This window comes from Thermobia domestica, chromosome 17, assembly GCF_964235325.1.
Source record: "Thermobia domestica chromosome 17, izTheDome1.hap1.1, whole genome shotgun sequence".
Taxonomy (NCBI): domain Eukaryota; kingdom Metazoa; phylum Arthropoda; class Insecta; order Zygentoma; family Lepismatidae; genus Thermobia; species Thermobia domestica.
Window position 1 is genome coordinate 16,439,501 of NC_137470.1, and position 12,730 is coordinate 16,452,230.

The 12,730-nt window shown below is 38.2% G+C and overlaps 1 protein-coding gene across 1 annotated transcript in view; it reads left to right on the forward strand.

The window, feature by feature from the left end:
* Positions 1 to 2,385: 2,385 nt before the first annotated feature.
* The window catches only part of LOC145673825 (uncharacterized), a 46,398-nt gene continuing 36,053 nt past the window's right edge, over positions 2,386 to 12,730 (forward strand). The window contains exons 1-2 of the mRNA XM_081743598.1: positions 2,386 to 2,515; positions 8,660 to 8,751. The gene's annotated coding sequence lies outside the window, so the exon portion shown is untranslated. The remainder of the gene's footprint in view (positions 2,516 to 8,659; positions 8,752 to 12,730) is intronic.

A 12,730-nucleotide genomic window follows, 5' to 3' on the forward strand; every position in this document is an offset into this window, starting at 1 on the left:
GGTCTTGAAAGTAAAACGGAGACAAATTTACCAGTCTTCAGAAGATACTGTCTACAATGCAGTGAGCAGAGAGGGTCGGTAGATCATACTGAGTCGGTGGGTCGCAGTGGGTCACGGTGGGTGGTGGGTCGCAGTGGGTCATGGTGGGTGGTGGGTCACAGTGGATCACGGTGGGTGGTGGGTCACAGTGGGTCACATGCCGTTGACCCACGACCCACTGACCCACTCAAAAAAACTTGACCCACTTGACCCACCGACCCACTGACCCACTCCATCTCTGCTCCCTCCACCTCGAAACCTGAAGACATGCCTGTTTTTTTTCTTAGTTTTACTGGGAAATGATTTCTTGCCTGAGTGCTGAAGGAGGGCATTTCTTCATAGAAAATTTACCAGAGGCGAAGAGCATGATTTGACGAAACGGGGACAAGACAAAACTGTCTATTGGACGTCGCCCACCCCCTACACGAAGACAGGCACTTCCGTTCCATCGTTGTAGTGTAGAAAAGCTTTGTGGAGTGCAAATACATACACGCCCGCTAAGTGTAATTCCATTTCTCCAGGCGCCGTCCATGAAGTTTACAAACTACATGTTTCTCGCGTTCAGCAAGGTTGTTTTCCACAATGAACGACGCTAAAGGGGGCATTGGGACGGGCGCCTGTAGCCTCGACGTCGCCTACCCCTGCTCCCGGCTGCACCTCGAGACATATTTTACTGTAATTTTGGTCAAGTAATATAAAATTATCCTTTTTGATATACAAAAATAAATTATTTAAAAAGAATAAACGCTGCATCCAAAACTACCTCTGTCACCCCCCCCAGGAAATTAAATTGTGCATAGTCACTGCCTGCTGCTACAGTTTTCCACCCTTAGCCAACATCGCTGTCTACATTGGTCAGTCCTTCTTTAAGCTCTCTGCAACAGTCGTGCTCACAGCCATTACTTACAAAGTTCCCACCGTAATCCTTACTCATTAGAAGATGAACTACGGGTGTGTTTTACCCTTCCACGCGGAGAAATTGAATTACATCATGCAGTTCACTTGGCAGGCCTTTCGATTGCACTCAACAAGTTTCCAAGATCACTACTACACGATAATTGAACGGAAGAAACGTTTAAATTCTCTGTACCAGACGTACACACAGCTATCACCTATATCTAACACTGTTTCTGAACAATAGTACTACATGTTAAACTCGCAGCGATTGAAGCGTATCGCATGTATAACGTATTTCTAAATAGTGTATCATTTTTTATGAACAGCCCGATATTTACTTAAATAAGCGAATAACAGTTTCAGCGGGCTGACCCCCTTTGGGTACCTCCTAGCTACGAACATGGGTATAGATTTCATTCTACGCACTGGGTTTCTTCATTGTGTTGCAATTTACACAGACCGCAGTATATGTGTGTGTGTGTGTAATTACGATAATTTTACAATTAGGATACGATAAATTTAGGATAAACTTAGAAAACCTTATCTGCGATGAATAAACTACGTATATTGTGTGAGCTGGGAGGGGCTACATTGGATACGAAAAAAAAAATCCGATCCGAATATTAAATCGATTCTCTGCTTGCAGAATCGAATATTAAATCGATTCCCAAAAGTATTCGATTTTGCCCATCTCTACACTAGATAGCTTAGGAGGATAGTCATCTGTAAGTAATCAGCAGAGGCGGATCGAGAAGGTAACAATCTGGGGCGGGGGACAGACAGATCCCATAGGTATATGATGAATTGACTATACACTTTCAAAAATATATAAATAATAGCTTAAATTACTTTAGTCAATCAAAAACTGGGGGGCTAGACCCCCTGGCTCCGGGCTAGATCCACCACTAGTATTCAGACAAAATTTTAGAGTAATTTCGAATAGTCACTGTTTATTTACTGTTTATCAGTATCAGAATATACCTAGTAACTCTGAAAGCACTGAAGTATTAGAATTTGCATAGTCAAAACAAGTTCAATTTATTTTACTGCATTGGATTTTTTGTTAGATAATTTTCTGTGCTATATTTTTAAAATAATTAACACTCTTCGAATTTATTTATTACGATTTCTAAAATATTTTTTTTAATTACCAATATAAAGAGGCATAATTACAATAAAATGGTTTTGGATAATTTCAGTCTAGACTGGCAACATTTATGCAGTCAGTGTTTTATTCGTATGCGAAGAGTAAAAATATTAATTAAATTACTGAAAGCTTGCTTTTTAAGTTTTAGAAACCTACAACTAAACCAACTCCTTTTTTAAGTTTGTCATTAAGAGGAAAATGGAATGTGAAAATTAACGAAATGTGCTCTGTACTAAAACGGATGTGAGGTTGACCAGTTAGGGTTTATTGAGTACGTGCAACGCCATCTTGATACAGATGGCGTTGGTGCGTGACGATTAGACTCCGACGGAAGTGAGGACTTGTGACATTCCATCGTGTGATCAAGAACAATATGGCGGGAAGTAACAGTCAATGATAGTGCGTTGTTTGTCGTTGCAGATTCCCGTGAACGTAAGTTCAAGAGTTCTCAAACTGAAATATAAGTTTCTATTAATTGCATGAACACATTCTGGACAAAAAAAAATAATAATCGCAAGTTAAGAGTTGCTTGTTTTCTCTACATTTACTAGCATAGAAAATATTTTGTAGGTATCTATGGCGTTATCCTATAATATGACTAAGGAGTTTAATACAGAGTTTCTTGCGTTATACAAGCCAACCATGAATACTGAGGAATAAGAATATATATCCTTAACAATAGTCACTGGCGTCTCTGGCATGTAAAATTTGGGGGAGGGGACATCGAAGAAAGTGATTAACATGGTGCTACCTAGCCCAACCTATTTATTATCTTCGATTCTATTTGTTACCTTTCTGCTTACCTTCACGGATCCCCTAAGGTATATCAAGAACTCTGATATTTCTATAATCGTTCCACAGCCTGAATAATATATTCCAAATAAATATGATTATTATTATTATTTATTTATTTATTTATTTATTTTGTTATTCTGTCGTTAGTAAATAAACTAAATTAGAATACAATATTGAATATTTTGTACTTCAAAATATTGGGGGGGGACGCGACCCCCTCGTCCCCCCCGCTAGAGACGCTATGACAATAGTTAAAAATCAATACATTCCATTTCCTGAGCTACTATTAAAATAAAAAAATAGTTTCAATACAAAACATGAATATAATTATGAGAACTCGATGACGCTATTTAAAATCTTGCAATAAAATAATAAACAAGATTTCTAAAGTATTTTACAAATGATAGCATTAAAAGTTTTTCTAAAAATGTGATTTATTTATTACTTTTATCATTTGGAATAGTGCCGCCATCTTTTTTGATGTTACGTACTGTGGTGCAATTTGAAGATGGCTGACCTACAACATTCCATTGTGTAACGTAACTAACTTGAGTATTTAGACAAATGTGATTCGTTTTTTTTAAATATACATGTATATATATTAAGTAGCTCGCAGGTTATACGTTTTACGATAATTGACGAATCTAACTACTTCGTTAGATTAAAAAAAAAACATTATCCGCTTTGCTTACTTGTGTTAATACGTCTTTACCATAGACGCCATTTTGTTGTTTCTTAGTGGGTCAACAGTTGAATGTCTGCCTCGAATTCTATTTTCGCCACTTGTGTATGTTTAAATGGAAATTTTCGTGAGTAGTCGGAGCTTTCTAGAACTTACTGTTGTGGAACTTTAGGTGCAGCACGATTTAGTTTATTTGATACAATTGTGGCATTGTTTTAAAAGAAGGGTGTGGCAATATTTCATAGACCCCAGCAAAATTTAACATATTCTTCGATTTATGTTCATTACTACAGCAAATGCTTTGTCGAACTGCTAATAACCTATTAAAGTTTTGTGTACGAGATAAAGTACTGTCTCTTTTAATATATTTTTTTATTATATTAACATATTATTCAAGTTTTTTTTTTCGCTAGATTGTACGCAGCAACAAACATTAAGGAAGTAATATAAGATGAAATGAAATTAAATCTTTAAGTTTAACGTCCCACGGTTATGCCGGTTAGGCTAAAGGAGACGCTGATAATGAGAGATGAGTGAAATGGTGGAATGAAGAAAGTGGGAGGAAACGGGAGAACCCCGAGTAAACCCACGAGCACGATGTTTGTCCACCACAAAGTCCACACGGCGCGAGCTGGGAACGAACCAGGGACCCCAAGCACCGGAGGTGAACGCTCTACCACTGAGCCACCGCGCCCCTTAAGTAATATAAGATATACTGCGACTCGTGAATCAATGTTTGATTAAATTTACAGGTTCTTAGAAAATTTAGAGATCTTTTGTCCCTAGATGGTGTTTTATTATTTCATAGTAGGAGAGGCCTTGGTTCTAACCCTATTTTCAGATGCGAGAAATGGATCTAAAATATAGGTTCTTGTCGACTTTCATTTCGCCTCTTATTTTTAAAGAAAACGAAATATAATTTCGGGTTTAACGTTTCACAGTTGTGATCTATAGGTTAAGGAGATAGGTTATCAATTAAAGTGAATGATCATATACAAATTGGTGGAATGGCAATGTGGGATGAAATGGGATAGCCCAGAGCCGGATTAAGGGAGGGGGTTACTGAGGCTATAGCCCCGGGCCTTCAGGTGGATAGGTTCCTCCACTCTGATCAAAATCTCAACTTGCTATCTAAAAGGAATCATGAAGATGCAATCATCATCATAAAATAAAATATGACTAAAAAATATGAAACATATTCCCTTAACTTTCCTACTGTACTTTCAGAAATGTGTTAGGTTAAGTCAGCAGGGGCCACATATTTTTTCTAGCCCCCGGGCGTCCAGATGAGTTAATCCAGCCCTGGGATAATATCGAGAAAATCCACATAGCCTATACTATATTGTCCACAACAAACTCATGAGGTCTGGAATCGCACCAGAGGTGAGCCCTCTACCACATACACAGAGAAAGAAAACGTATGCGCCGTACGTAAAAACGTAGGTTACATGCGTAAATCATATATTTCTTGGACTTAACGTACCATAAGTAACATTCTGCACCATACGGGTAACCGAAAACGTATGTTTTATAATACTTTTCACATAAGTATTCCATCTATACGTACTTTCCGTATGAAACAAAGAACTGTGTATAGGTTGTAAGGATCTCACATACAAATGGACGTATATAACATATAGCTGACGTATATAACATACGTATACTATCTAATATACGGAAAACTGTTAGATGTCAGACATCCTGGAGCGGCATGATGTAAGATCTAACGCAGCGTTTCCTAACCTTTTTCAACTTGCGGCACACTACGGGTGTTACTTGGATTCTCGCGGCACACTTACAGATATTATTATTTGTAAATATAAAACACTGTGGTATTTTTCTGTGATTATTGATCTCCTTCTTACAGAGAAGAAAGCTCTATCACTGTTTTTCCCCGTGGTAAATCATTATGCTTATTTTTCATTCTAATTTTAAAATAGAAAGCAATTGCAATGAAATATTGGACTCAGGTTTTTAAAAATACGCCTTGTTAAAAAAAAGAAAGTGTATTCAACCTTTTACTAAGAAGGAAGATCACTAAATAACGAACGAACAAACAAATCTGTTTTACTTTTAAAACTCAAATGTAGGTAATTTATCGAAAGGATTGAATGATATTTTAAATTTTCAAGTTACGAAATAGTCTGCAATAATAAAGAAGCAATAATGGTCATAACAAGGATAACCATTTTTTGAACATTAGAAATATATAGAACAGTAACCTGGTATGAAACTTAAAATTGTAGATTCATAATAGAGGTTCATAGTAATGTGAAATACAAATATACATTTTTCCCTACCTTCCTACCTTTTGCATTTTGATTGCTATAAAATTAGTAATTTTGTTTCGATTCCTCGCGGCACACCAGCGGCCCATTCACGGCACACCGGTTGGGAAACGCTGATCTAACGTGTAAGAGGAAAAAAAGCAGTACACATGTAGCGTATGGATAACGTATCCTTGGTACAAATTTCCCGTAATAAACATATGGATTCCGTATATGTCTACAACATACCACTGTTCCGATAATGGATTTTTCTCATTGTAGCCGGGGGAGCACGGTGGGTCAGTGGTAGTATATTTACCTCTGGTGTACGATATCCTTAGTTCGATCCTCAGTCAAATAAGTTTGTGGTGGATACCATCGTCTCCGTGGGTTTTCTCAGGATACTCCTGTCTCCTCCCACATTGCCATTACACCAACCATTCCACGATTATTCACTTGCATTAATTCTTCGTCTCCCTTAGCTTAAAAGGCCAAATCGTGGGACGTTCAATTGAAATATTTTATTTCATTTTCTACCACATAGGAGCCGTGCCCCCTACTTCTTGTTAATGACATAAATTAAAGCATGTGACAAACACTTGGCATTTCAGCTAAACGAATAAAACGCAAGCTCTGACGCGACGTTGCCAAGTGGTAAAGGGGTGTGGCTTTGTCTAAGCAGACAAACTACAGCGCGATCAGGTGGCAGGGGATAGACATGGATGTCTAGAAAATAAACGTGGCAATAACGCTGGCCTCTCATTTGCTAGCAGAATTTGCAGGGAACTTGGAGCGCCGCCTTCAAATGCCAAGATGTTTGTCACGCCGTTTAATTTCGCTGAAAACTGGAAAACTGAGTGTATTTTTACATGATACAGATAAATACAAAACCTTATCAGAAGCGTGCGACATTCATTGATCTTGTTTCAAATAATATGTAGCACCACCATGGAATGGTCATACCTTAATTATACTGTCAAAATTTCCCATATGTCGATATGAGGGCTCAAGACTTGAAGGATTGATTTGGATAAACGGCTTATGTAGATCTTAGTAATGCTTTTGATGCATACATGACTTCAAACAAAGGCTTTCGTCCACACAAAGCTTATGAAAGTATCCAATACAAAAGGGATTAGCCTATACCCATGCAAACATAAGTGACAGAACAAAATGTGCAAAAGATAATGGGAGCAAAAAGTCTCTCCTGTACAGTTTCAAATATGTTCAGTGATGTAACTAAGGGGGCTAACGGGGCTTGTTTTCCGGGCGCTGGATTGGGGGACGCAAAACTGGGGAAACATTTATTTTTACTATGAGGCAAGGCAAGCAAACTAAAGATTATTAAAAAAAAAAAAATAGCTCAGAAACTTAACAGGACAACAATGACTCACCAACGTTAGGATCATATCCATAGAGCACAAATTAGCTTCAAAGCTATCTTTTGAGTACTTTGTAAAAACCTTTGCAGCCAAAAGAGCCCGCAGAGTTAAAATTTAGTTCCATCTTTTTAAAATGTCCGAGCATAATACTCGAGACCACAGCTTGACTGTTTGTCATAATTTAATATTCTATTCCAAAGCAACAGACCGTTGATTCGTTCTATATACGTATATACACATCCCAATATAATTCCAAAAAAGCATTGTAATATGCAGTTATTATCATAAGACTATAAGAATATGTCAAGCATGCTACTCTCAGATTATTTGGCAATTAAGTACTAATTAGTTTGGTGTTTGATCTTGTACTAAAAAATAAATTATGTACTGCAATTTTGAAATCAAGCTTTTACCACTTGCAGAAAAAATGGAATAGGAGGATTATTGTGTGATGCCAATATCAGGTGTAGTTCGGGAGCATTTTGGTTTGGTATGTCAGCGGGGAAGTGGGTGCTTAGGGCGAGTTCTTGCCCCGGGCGACAACTACCTTGTTGCGTCGCTGATTATGCTACAGGAGCTTTTACACAAAGTAACCTGTTTCGCAATTGGAGCGTTCACTGTACAAGGGATTCAGATTTACTCTTGATTATTTTAGACGTATTTAATATTCAAGATGTCTTCCTGCTTAAAAGATTCATTATAAGACACGTCATGACCCGTGAGAGTGGTAATTTTGGAAAACGGGCAAACCGGTTTCTTGCAAGATACTAAGTCCCGTCATTCATAACCTTTGTATTTGCGACAAAATGTAAATCAAAGTCAATTATTTATTCTAACCAATAATTTTTCTCCCGGTGATTTTCCCACTTAAATATAATGAGATCCCCATATATTCTTCATACATGTCCTGCCAATGTTACTACAATTAATACACAAAGTTATTCAGTGTGATAAGAAAAAATGAAATGAAATGAAATCTTTAAGTTTTACGTCCTACGGTTATGCCGGCTAGACTAAAGGAGTCGGTGATGGAGAAATGAATGCAATGGTGAGATGAATGAAGAGGGAGGAAACGGAAGAGACCTGAGAAAATCCACAAACAGTGTTTTCCCACCACAAAGCACACTTGGCGCGAGCTGGGACCAAACCAGGGATCCCACGCACTCTACCACTGAACCACCATGACCCACTCCCCGTCATAAGAAAAAAGGAAACTCTGAAGTTCATATAGTTATCTTCTTCCTTAGAATGCCAATGGTCTCAACGTTATCATTAAACAAGCGAAAATATATTCCAGATAATTGTTTCTGTACTATTATTACTACTGTCATTATTATTATGTCTTCGTTTGATAACTATAGCAATTTCATAGGTTAAGTAAAACAATATATTATTTGATAAATTGAATTAATAATACTTTAAGTAATATCGTACGCACTTTTTCCCCTAGCTCATCCCTTGACTACAACAGTTGGCTAATATTCCAGAATCTTTTGGGCTGTACTTGGTGTTTCAACTGGGACGACTGAGGAACGAATCTGGGTAAGTTGATAGGCCGGTAGTTTCAGTTTTCATATAATTCCAATGGTGGAAACAAATTTAAGAACATTTAATACGAATTCACAAATTCGGTCCAAAATTGGTACAGAAGAATGTGATGAAAAGGTTGTAGTGACCCTAGCATACTCCTCTTTGGGAACTCCGAACATGCTATACAGGATGTTAAAAACAGACAATAATCACCTTAAAAGCACATGTAAACACTCTCAACGGACTCCCAAGCAATTGTTTTAGCAGTTAGCTGTTCGTGCAGATAATGTGTTTGGGTCACAATATCGCACGTTGTCAATAACCATCTACCGGTGCCCGGCTGTCGGCAATGTATTAGCACCATGTTCTACATCTGCTCGATAACTATTAGATGCGAAGAACTGATGGATTAGGTTAGAAAGCCTGCATAAGCCTGCAAAGTTACTAAGCGGTATGGGGTAGCACGTTATTCTGCTGGAAGATAGTATCTCGTAAAATGTCCAAATAAAATCAGAGAACAGAAGTGAAGAATGAACTTACTCGTAAATAAGCGGTTAACGCACGTGCTTTTGGCGTGGGAAATCCGGGTTCAATTTTCGGCGAGAGTTCATGTGGTTTGGAACCCACTTTAAACCATAAGTTCACGTCTCATATAGCATCGCTGCTGAAAGGGACGGTAAACTTAAAATCAAATTAAATCAGAAGTGAGGAATTCAAAAAAGCACGACGTACTAATCATGACCCGTTTTATTGTCAAGACCATAGATAATTATTAATTATTGGTTTAATTTGTTTAGTTTAATTGTAGTATGGTCTTGAGTTTTAGGAGACCTAATTTACTTTTGTTTGTCGTTATAGAGATATGTGCAGAGAATACAGTATGTGTATACTTCAAATTGTATGAATTCTAGTCTATCAACAAGAGCTTGTAATGTTATGTAATAAATTTGTTAACATCCACACTTTTCTTCGGACAATGAGGACATCAAGAAAGTGACATTGTTTCGTGTCATCATGATTGAATTGAGGTTGTGAGAATTTGGTTGAATAAGATCTTTTTAGATCTGGGACGCACGTGGATGAAAATCGGCCCGAGTGCTGAAACCGTATTACTGGAACATCAGCAGTTTGAGTTGTATAAAACCCTTTTATTTTATTCAATGGTATCATTATCAGGGGATCATTATCAGAGGATTAATATTAGAGAAGTAGCATTCAAAGTTCTACGATTCATCGAGTTAAGCATTATTAACTTTATTACTAACAAGGGAACCTTCCGAAAATGATAGTTGCAGTGAAAGATGTGGCCTATGCCAATTGAAAGAGCTGTAACAGAGATGAGCATTTCCAAAATATTAGCTGCCCATAGCAATAGGTTCAAGAAATATAAGGAGTGGAAGTTCCGGAAACAGCAAGATTGGACAAGGAAAGAAAAGTGCAAATTCCGCAAAAACAAAAATAAAAAAAGGAGCACGGCAAAATACAATGCTGACAAGTGATGTATAGAAAGAGACTTGCCACAATAGAGAACAAATGAAGGCCACCAGTGGGGTTAACAGTGTTGCCAACTGCAATGAAAAGTACATGTTTTACAAAGAGCACTATATGAAGTGAGTGCAATATTCAGTGTCAACCCGCCATGTAGAACATAAGATATGACGTGTATAATCAGTGGTACAATCTAACGAAAGAAAATAAAAAACAGAAGTACGAAAAATACGGAAAAGACGAAGCTGGCCATAATGCGCAACATTTGATCACTAGCTGTACATATTAGAATGAACAACGCAAGAAAGCATCAACTATGTAGGAAACGGACGTACCTAGAATCAAAAAGAAAAACGAGTTCGAAAGTTGGCAACACTGGTCATGAAAATCCAGACAATTCTAATATAGTTAGGCCACTCGCTTCACAAAAGAAAATTCAGGCAACAGGCATCACTCGGAATGCATCAATGCTGAAGTGATTGAGGCAATGTCAAGTCTGGGAACATGAAATGGTAGGGTTGAGCCAACAATCGATAATAGAAGTAGTGAACATTATGTCATGGTTGGGTCGTATGTGGGAATATACAGGGTGTCCCACGAAACTTTGTGACCTGAAAGATTTGCGAAACAAACAAAAATGTGATGGATCAAGTTGTGCAGGAATGTACCAATGTCAGGGGTGATAAATGTCTGTAAGAAGCAAGTGCCCACAGGATCCCCATCATAGGGCTCCAGGAGCCAACTTCAAACTTTCAAATGGCAACAGGGACCGAGTGGTACCTCTTTCGATAAATAATGGAATGTGCAACAATACCTATAGGAAACACTTGCTATATGAACCATGGTTTTCAAAATGGCCGCCACAAATATATGTTGTGTCTTAACATGGCATCGAACATTGTGATCTCAAATTGCTGCGAAGCGAAAAGGGATGTTGCAAATCGAATTGCACAGGAATGTATTCATGTCGAGGGCCAAGAAAACTTTGTAAGAAGCAAGTCCCCAATGTCCCCATCATAAGGCTCGAGGGGTCAAACGCAACATTTCAAATGGGAACAGGGGGCGGATGATATTTCTTTGGATAGATGCAACACCGCCTATAAGAAACATTTGCTATATGAAGCACGGGTTTCCAAATGGCCGCCAAAAATGCACGTTGTTCTTGTCACCGAGCAGATATTTTTGGCTGCCATTTTGACTTTTTATCAACTCTTCCGAATATTAAGGCCTTCCCATATACAACCGCAAATATGCGGAAGAGTGCTTTAAGCGTGTTTTATGCCAACGCGTTTTGGCCAAGTTTGGCAGAAAGATACCTAACTGATGTTGTGCTACTTGTTGATTCTTGGGCAGCGAACAAAGACACCAACTTGCTCTACGAGCATGTACCATCCGGAGTGAATTTCAAAGTTGAGCTGATCCCTCCTGGTTGTACGGGTCTGATACAACCACTTGATGTTTATTTTTTTGACCATACAAGAACTTTGTGCGCTACGTTACAGAACTTGTGTTATCAGATACTCACTTTAACATTTGGTCCCGCGAGAATTTTCTGAAACTTCAAGCCATAACCCATTAGCAATTTACGGCAGGTTTATTCAAGCCTTTGATTATGTATGCTTTCTACAGGTGTGGATATGTGATAGAAAGACCATTAAAGGTTCCGACACCTCTAGAGTACTGTTTCGAGACATTCACAGGCGATGATTGTACCATGTGTGACGGATTGGCAGTATTCCACTGTACTCACTGCAAATGTATCTTCTGTTTGGACCATTGTCTCATCGAACAATTGCACGTACAATGTTGACGAGCATGCACAAATGATGCGAAGGCTAATGCCTGTTGCCGGAATTTTCTTTTTGTGAAGCAAGTGGCCTAACTATATTAGAATTGTCTGGATTTTCATGACCAGTGTTGCCAACTTTCGAACTCGTTTTCTTTTCGATTCTAGGTACGTCGGTTTCCTGCATAGTTGGTGCTTTCTTGTTTTGTTCATTCTAATATATACAGCTCGTGATCAAATGTGGCGCATTATGGCCAGCTCCGTCTTTTCCGTATTTTTCGTACTTCTGTTTTTTTTTCTATTTCTTTTGTTAGATTGTACCACTGATTATACACGTCATATCTTATGTTCTACATGACAGGTTGACACTGAATATTGCACTCACTTCATATAGTGCTCTTTGTAAAACATTTACTTTTCATTGCAGTTAGCAACACTGTTAACCCCATTGGTGGCCTTCATTTGTTCCCTATTGTGGGAAGTCTCTTTCTATACATCACTTGTCAGCATTGTATTTTGCCGTTCCCCCCTTTTTGCGGAATTTGCACTTTTCCCTCCTTGTCCAACCTTGCAGTTTCCCGAACTTCCACTCCTTATATTTCTTGAATCTATTGATATGGGCAGCTAATATTTTGGGAATGCTCATCTCTGTTACAGCTCTTTCAATTGGTATAGGTCACATCTTTCACTGCAACTATCATTTTCGGAAGGTTCCCT